General features: G+C 33.1%; 2 long non-coding RNA genes across 2 annotated transcripts; one reads left to right on the top strand and one right to left on the bottom strand.

Moving 5' to 3' along the window:
- Positions 1-2226: 2226 nt before the first annotated feature.
- LOC112327847 (uncharacterized) lies at positions 2227-3008 on the bottom strand. The gene is made up of 3 exons (XR_008059421.1): positions 2909-3008; positions 2724-2821; positions 2227-2607 (listed from the first exon to the last, which is right to left on the bottom strand). It is a non-coding gene; the product is annotated as an uncharacterized LOC112327847 (long non-coding RNA).
- Positions 2520-8498, top strand: LOC127905440 (uncharacterized). Its single transcript, XR_008059422.1, has 2 exons — positions 2520-2794; positions 6919-8498. It is a non-coding gene; the product is annotated as an uncharacterized LOC127905440 (long non-coding RNA).
- The last annotated feature ends 757 nt before the right edge of the window (positions 8499-9255 follow it).

Genomic DNA, 9255 nt, shown 5'->3' with positions numbered 1-9255 from the left:
TTTATATTTTTTCCATTGGCAATTCAATCAGTAATTATTAATAGCAAAAATTCCATCGCTAACTTTGTCAGCAATTTTCAACAAAAATTACTCGTTGCTATATCCATTGTACATTATCGATAGGGTATTTTTTGTCGGCAATTCCATTGCTATTTTCTAATTTTCTGGTGGCGTTGCTCATACATTAGATAATGAGAGAGCTTTCCACTCAATATTTTTTAATTAAAATGTGTGTAAAATGCATAATTGTCAAACTCGGCTTTGGACCTGGGTTACTTGGTTGTTGAATTAACTCATGGATCACATCAGGTCAGCTCATGGGTTTCTAAGTCAACCCATAACTCACTGACTCAACTAAAGTCTATTATTTTAATTAAAAATAGTATCGTTTTAATTTTTTTAAAAAAATTATTGGTTTTAACCTAGTCGTGTTTAAATTAGGTTTTGTGAGGTTAATTAGATTTGTTGCTACCTAATTTTTGACCCATGTTTTTGATAAATTTTCAGAAAAAATAAAAAATGGCAAAAAAATAACGAAAACCCAAAAAAAATACATTTTGATATATTTGCATAATTTTTAGCATTTTTAATGTCATCTCAGAAGAATTTAAATTTTTAAAGGTATTTTGAACGCGTTCAACTTTTAACGCGTTAATTTTATAATCACTGATTTTTTGAGTCTGCGTTGATATTACTCGCTTTAAAAAATATTAAAAAAAATAAGAAAAATTACAAAAGAAAAAGAAAAGTTGGGGGGGGGGGGGGGGGGGGGGGGGGGGCTTTTCTTCCCCATACAGCTCCTCTCCAGACCACCACAAACTCAGCCACAGCTGCCGTTTCCCCCCCTCCTGTGGTTTTCAGACCCTCTCACGGTCCCCGCCTCTCGGCCTCACCAGAGCCGCCTCCCGTTTTGGCTCCTGCCCCGGCCAGACCTCACAGATCGTCCCTCTCCGTCACCAGCAGTCCTCTGCTGCCTCAACGCCGGCTAAAAGAGAAAGAGAGGAGAAGGGACCGAGCTTAATGTGGTCCGTTCCCCCTCCTTAGACCCCTGCTTGCCTCACCGCCGACCAAAGAAGGAGGGGTCGACGATTTACCCGATCCAGCGGGTATCCGACCGCGCGAGTCGCCGGTGAGCTACTCCTCACTACACAGCAGGTCGGCCACCGGAGAAGAAGGAAGAACAACAGATGGAAAACAAAACAAAAGCAGATTCGAAAACAGTGAAAGAAAAAGCTAAAACAGACTTGCTTGTGTGCGTTTTTGGGTGTTTTGCAGGTAACGGCGCTGTTCACGGCCGACAGGAGGGTGAAGAGGGAAGGAAGCCATTACGGACCTCCCCACGCCTTTTGGATTTCGCGGCGGCGCGTGAACCCACGCGCCGCCAGTTGCGATGGCACGTGGAGCAGACGCGCCGCCGCAGCTCCTGCAGTTCCAGAGGGGCTCTGCAGTTCCTGGACATTTTAGGGACCTGTTTTTGTAATTTTTACATGTTTGAATATGTATTTAAATATCTGTTAAATGTTTGTAGTTTATGTTATGTTGTAAACATTGTACCAGAAAAACATAGAAAAAAAGTGATGTGTAAGTCTGTGTTTGCATTTTTATTTATGTTATTGAATTATAAAATTAAAAAAAAAACAAAAAAAAATAAATGATTAATTTGAATATGATTAAATATCTCAAGGACAAATAAAATCATATTATATTTTTTATGTTATTTAAGAACATATGTTTTTATATATTATTGTTATTTATTTTTGGGTTCCTATTAAAAAAAATTGAAAATGAGAAAACACAAAAAAATATATCAAAAATATTTGAAAGAAATTCAAAAAATAATAGGAGCGAGAAAAGGACTAGAATGCTGAAAAAAGAATAAAATTGGTTGAGAAGTTTTAAAAATACAAAATGTTGAAATTTAACAGTATATTTTTTTATTGATGCGAGCCTTGCTGACAAATAAATTCAAGTTGAGAAAGAAAAATCTAAAAACAGATTTTGAGAAAGAAAAGTCTAAAAACAGATTTTTATGGTCTCAATTAAATTTTATTTAAGGTTTAATTGAATTTATGGAGGGTTTGATTACAAGAAAAAATTGATTTTCAAGTTAATTTAAGCTTTTATTGGAAGAAATTAAAGTTCTAGGGTCTAATTATAATTTTGAAGAGTTGATTTGGTCAAATTATGGGTTTAATTGCATAATTATTGAAGTTTGGTGGTAAAAAAAATCCAAAACCAAGGACTAAATCAGAAAAGGTGTTAAAATTAAGGGGTCTAATTACAATTTTTCCGAGGGGTTTGATTACAAAATTACAAAAACATTCAAGGACCAATTCAGAAATATGCATTTTGAATTAGCAAACGACGTCATTTCCTTGACAACTGTTGATCACCTTCTTCATCCGCAACGGTTTCGACAGTGAATGAGCGCTATCAATGGAGCCATTTCAGCAACAAAAATAGCAGATTGCTTCAGTTATGGGGAATGTTTCACGGCTACTATTCCTCTACATGCCGTTACCAAGTTGGACGTTGCACCACAGGCCATTCTTTGGCTTATAAAAGCCAGAGGAAGACGAGAGGAGAAAAAGGGAGAGAGAAGAGAGGCTACAGTAAAAAAAAAAGGGAGTGAGACAGCTTATGAGAACGTAAGAAAAGTGAGAGAGTGGAGAAATAGTGAGCAAGCATAAGGGAGAGAAGAGGAAGGAGAGGAAGAAGCAAACCGAACGGAAGCAGAGGACCCGGTGAAGCAGAGAATACAGCACCACCATCGTCTTCGTCTTCTCAAAACCAGGTATGTTCGATGCCCTTCTCCGTTTCCCTGCAAAATGAGATGATGCATGTTAGTATGTAAAATACAGAAAGAAAACATAAGGAAACCGACACCAGAAATCGCCAGTTGCAATACTCTGTTTTGTTTTCTTTTTTTCGTTCTCGCACAACAACAAAGACAATTAACAGAGCGAAGGTAATTTAATTACCTTCGCCCCGTTCATGCAAGCATAAACATATTATGGTGCCATTAGATAAAAATATGCCTTGCAGTGTAGATGGTCAGCTTACCCGGCTTTCATCCGAGAGACCCGGTTTTAAGTCCCAACAAGGGAATTCTTTTTTGAGGGTGGTCACTGGCATGGGCCAGTGACCATGCTGGGCTGGCTAAATCCAGCCCAGCTACGCAGGTTGGCTGGGGTCCAGCCCAGCCACATGGGCCGGGTTGGGCCCAGAAAAAAAAGTAATAATAATAAAAAAAATGAAAAAAAATATTCAAAGAAATTATTTAAAAAAATATCTGTGATTTTCCGCAAATTTTCATTGCATTTTAATCAATACCGATTTGTATTTTTATACTGTAAAGATACAAATCCGGTATTAAAATACCTGGTTTTCGTCAAGACATAAATAATAATAATAATAAAAAATCTTTTGTTTTCATGCATACGGCCAAGTCTCTCCAAAATATATATAAAAAATTCATATTGTATTTTCATATAACAAAGAAAATTTCAAAAATGTGTATCAGCATGCATTTTGGTTTTAATAACCAGTTTATTAAAGTCACGAGAACTAGACCAATATTTCAAAAATTTCACAAAAAATTATTTTGTTTAATATCTGGGTTACGACCTTATACGTAAGACGTATTCTGGATATTAAATTCTTTGGTTTGTCATCAGAATTATCCGATAAGATAAGGATCTCCTTACCGAGGAGGACTTTTCTTAAACCATAGACGGACCAACAACTAGAAAACCTGACCCATCTTGATCTCTGACAATAAAACAAAGCAGCTTACCTTAGGTAGGGTGTTTTTGGGGTGCTAATACCTTCCCTTTACGCAACCAGTCCCCGTACCCGATCTCTGAGACCAGTTAGAGTTCCTAGTGACCAAAATACTAGGTGGCGACTCCCATTCCATTTTTCCATTAATAAAAGACAAGAATTCCTTGTCTCCCCATATTTGCGGGGGATGTTTTCACCGCGACGCCGCACACGTGCGACATATATATTCTGGAATTTAATAATTGATTTATTAAAACCTTAGAATTTGATTAATATTTTAAATTTTCTAATCACATTAAATTGCAAAGTAGCTTACAACATGTATGGTGTGCTAAGGATGCTAATATCTTCTTTAGCCATAACCAGTTTCTTGTCTTTGAATCTCTAACAATAACCAGTAAATCTGAGTTTCTTAGTATCCTTAATAAAATACTAGGTGATAACTTTCAAATCAAATAAATAACAAAAAATCACCGAATTGTCGCGCGGGTGACATGCAACAAGATTAACAAGTAATATTAAAAAATAATTATGTTTGACTTTGTCAATGTAAAAACAGTTCAAAATAAAAATTAACCCAAACCATGCTTTGATTCACCGAGCCACCAGTTAAATTTTTCAGACAATTTATGTTTAATAATTATGCTAAAATGATGGCACCGCCAAGTAGTTGGTTGTTGTTAAATTGTAATTTTTACGAACAATGGCTAAATGGTCAATGTCTCATTGTTCATGCGGTGTTGACTTGTTTTAGGCATCAATTCAGAAAATTTAGTAATGGAGATGCATGCACCAAGTGCCAGTTTTTGCAATTGATTGACATGTGCTTTTCAAAATTGCTTATCGCGTGAAAAAAGTATTCAATCGATCATATTATTAAAATATTTTTTAATAATTTTAATATATTGATATTAAAAATAAAAAATTATTTTAATATATTTTTAATTGAAAAATAATTTTAAAAAATACTTTATACCATAGTACTAAATATACACTAAACACTCTTTCCACAAAAACCTACATCTTTTTCTAGGGATGGTTATTATTATTAGTACTATGATAAGAGATTACAAAGTTTTGAAACGTCAACTGTTCATAACATGTTTTTAAAAGCACATTTTATGAATCCATACAGTGGTATTTTGGTTTCTGTCTAAAGGATACGATTCAAGTATTAACATTCTCTCTGAATTGTGTTTGTTTATACCCTCATGAAAGATGGTAGAATTAACTTATTTAATTTATTCTTTGACCTGCACCGAACCTAATAGAATTCGAAATATTGAGAGTTGATATTTGGTGTCCGGTTCATCTCTCAGTCGATATATGTTCACATCAGTAGGAATCAAGACCGGTTCATGCAGTTTATAAGTTTTCGGCACATCCTTTCTCTAAAGGAAATGCATTTTATTAATATATAATTCAGTCTATTATTTGACAATTAACAATTTGCCGATATCTTTAGATATATATGTTGGTTTTATACAATGCCTTTTGAAAGACTTTGTTTTGTGATACAGAAAAAATTTCTTTTAAAAATTGTTGTTTCATTTCATCACAAGTACGAATGGATCCTGATCTCAAATTTTATAGCCATGTTTTAGCTTTATCTTTTAAAGAAAAAGGAAAAAGCTTTAATCTAATGGTGTTCATGCTACAATTTGAGTCATTATAAGTGTTACAAACTTCTTCAAATTCTCTCAAATGCAAGTATGGATTTTCTAGATCTGAGCCATGAAAAAAAGGTAAAAGTTGAATGATGCTTGACTTAAAATTAAAATGAGATGCATCAGGAGGAAAAACTATGCATGAGGGTGCACTTGTTCTTGTAGGATTCATGTGATCTCTCAGTATTCTAACTCGATTATTCTTATTATTCTCATTATAAAGCGACTGGTTATCTTCTTCGTCCATATTTTCTGAAAATGATGAGGATATCCTACAAAGTCTACAACTTAATATACGTGACCAAACTCTCATGCACGTGTAGGAAGAGAATAAAAAAAAAGAAAAAAAAAGAAACAAAACAAAACAAAAGAAACAAAAGTTAGATAAAATGAAAAGTGAAAAGAGAAAATAAAATAAATATTATAATTTATACAATAATTTATCTCCCCGGCAACAGCGCCAAAAACTTGACACGATCAAAGAGTTGATGTCTTCTCCCAAGTGTAGGAGTATCGAAGTAATAAATAACCCGGCAAGACCGGGGTCGAACCACAGGGAAGTGAACTATATAAAATTATAAACAATAAATGAAAAGGAGTTGAAGAGAACTTTTGAGATGTGATATTGATGTAAGGATTAAATAATGATAAAATAATTGTCAAGGTTAGAGGATCCACTAATGGTATTTCAAACAACTATAGTATAAACTCTTTTTATTATTTGACTGAAAACCACACACAAAGGAGGTTCCAATCGGATTATAAATTGTTAACATGATTACATTAATTATCTTATTCGAGTAATGCCAATACTTGTAAATATTTTCAGGTATTCATGATGATAACAAAAAATCAAGTTCTTTTCATAGCACAGGTGTCGGTTATACCATAGTTGGGCTATGAAAGTGCCAAGTATTTGTTGTACCAAGGGTTGTTCAACACAAATCTAGATTAATCATTTAACAAGCAAGGTATTAAGAGTGAGTAAGATAATAAATACAAAACATGTTAGTATCAAACATTAAAGTTTATGTTGAGTTTATACTATACTTATTCTTACACCATTAGTGTAACCTTTTCACCTTGACAAAATAAACTTAGCTAAACATAATGAAGAAGAGAAATATAAATAAACAATATAAGAACATAAGTATAGTAAAGGAAATGAAAAGCGTAAACAAGAGATTAAGGAAAATATAACATGAAATAAAACTTAAACATTACAAAAATATAAAGAAAGAAATAAAGAGCATGATCTTGATTTGAAAACCAAGATGCCTAAATGCATGACAAATGCCTCCATTTATAGTCCAAAATTCAGAACTATTGATTTGATGACTAATTATTGAGTGGGTGGCCACATCTTGACTTGGTGACATTCTTTATCTTCTTGTCTGAACAAAACGTCATTGCTAACATCAGAATATGAACAAATAGTCTTCATGAAAGTTTTGGGAAATTGTCTCAGGTTTCCAACAAAATAAGAATCGGCGCATTTGGACTTCTAGAACTCGAGATATGGGTTGAACACTGAACAGTGTCTGGGCTGCAGGACAGATTCCGACTTCTCCGTTATTGCTACCATTTGAACTCAAAAATAGCACTTTTAAATCTTGGACTCTATGAAAGTTTTAGGCTTATGTATTAGCTTTCCATACATATAAACCAGACCTAAATCCAAGTTTTACAGCTCCAGTTATGATCCAATAACCGAATGGTGTTCCAGTTTGGACTCAACAAGCATCTTTTTTCTAAGCTTAGCCCTCTCTTTGTCTTCTCAATTTCAGTAGTTAAACTCATCAATCAATCTTTTGATTTATGTGATAGGCCTGTATTTAAAATGAACATTTACTATAAATTAAAGGTATCTTATATTATCAGACTTGTTATTATAAAACATGCTCTAGTTAAGGAGTTATTGATACTTCAAGTGTAAAATAATGATATAAAATCTTGATAAAAATACACTTTTAAGTACTAATCAGTTAACCTATTAGGTAAAAATAATAATTATATTTGACTTTGTCTACATAAAAACAGTGCAAAATAAAAATTAACCCAAACCATGCTTTGATTAACCGAGGCACCAGTTTAACTTTTCAGACAATTTATGTTTAATAATTATGGTAAAATGATGGCACCGCCAAGTAGTGGGTTGTTGTTAAATTGTAATTTTTTTAAACAATGGCTAAATGGTCAATGTCTCATTGTTCATGCGGTGTTGACTTTGTTTTGGGCATTAATTCAGAAAATTTAGTAATGGAGATGGACCAAGTGCCAGTTTTTGCAATTGATTGAGATGTGTTTTTCAATTTGCATGCAGCGAGAAAAAGTATCCAATCGATTATATTATTTAATTTTTTATAATAATTTTAATGTAGTGATGTAAAAAAAATATTATTTTAATATATTTTTAATTAAAAATTACTTTTAAAAAACACTCTATACCATAATACCAAACATACACTAAACACTCTTTCCACAAAATCCTACACCATTTTTCTAGAGACGGCTATTATTAGTAGTACTATGAATAGGATTTCTCTTATGTGCTCCTTTTGCTGTAGATAAGAGATTACAGAGATGTTGAAATTAGTAATTACTTTGTTTTGAAATTGGATAAAATATCCAATAGCCGGATATTCATGAACTATAATGGTGTGACAAATTTAAAATTTTATAACATGTTTTTAAAAGCACATTTTATGAATTCATACAGTGGTCTTTTGGTTTCTGTCTGAAGGATACGATTCAATTATTAACATTTGCTCTGAATTGTGTTTGTTTATACCCTCATGAAAGATGGTACAATTAACTTGATTTATTCTTTGATCTGCACCAAACCTATAGAATTCGAAATATTGAGAGTTGATATTTGGTGTCCGGTTCATCTCCATCGATATATGTTCACATCAGATAGGAATCAAGGCCGGTTCATGCAGTTTATAAGTTTTGGGCACATCCTTTCTCGAAAGGAAATGCATTTTATTGATATATAATTCAATCTATTATTTGATAATTAACAAGTTGCCGATAGCTTTAGATATATATGTTGGTTTTCTATAGTGATATATTTATTCATAGAAAAAAAAAATACATTCTATCTTATCTTAACAATGAACTTTGAATACAAAACTTTCTGCGAGAGTGTCTCCTTGAAAATGAGGGTTTCTTGCTTTTTAGCTGGTCCCAAAAAGAAAAACTAGCAAATGATGAAAATAGACCACTGAACTTGCTTGAAATCAAGCGAAGACTATATATATGCATCAATTAAGTAGAGATTACTTGCATGACTTGAGCACATGCACCCATCACATATATATATAGACTTTTGATGGAAAATATATGACCTATCCTTTTCGTCAGCCAAGAGATCGAAAAGGGCGATGCTTTTTTAAAAAAACCAAAAGAATCCAATATGTTTTCCAAACTCAGCACATGCAGATCCACGCACATGGTTCTTCTGCAAAACATTTTCAGCCGAAGGAATAATTTCAAGCAACATATATTGTGGGTTCACACTTACTAACCGATTTAACAGCTACAATGGCTTATATATATGAGTTCCTTTTTTATGAAAAAATAAATAAAAAGGTTCAGCTTACACACTTCAGTTAAAAAACATAAACAGATTTAATTGAAGTTATCGAAGAAAGAATCTCCTAACTATAACGTAATAAATCAGAATTAATACTCGGTCCACGATCCAAGTATAATCGAAAATAGATTTCACTGGGTTTTTGGTAGCCGATTGATCAATAATTTCAGAAAATCACACAAAAATAGAAGAGCCTTATGGAAAATT

The sequence above is a fragment of the Populus trichocarpa genome, chromosome 6, assembly GCF_000002775.5.
Source record: "Populus trichocarpa isolate Nisqually-1 chromosome 6, P.trichocarpa_v4.1, whole genome shotgun sequence".
In the NCBI taxonomy this organism is placed as follows: Eukaryota; Viridiplantae; Streptophyta; class Magnoliopsida; order Malpighiales; family Salicaceae; genus Populus; species Populus trichocarpa.
The sequence above is the reverse complement of the archived record's forward strand: the minus strand, read 5'-3'. Positions and strand labels throughout refer to the sequence as shown.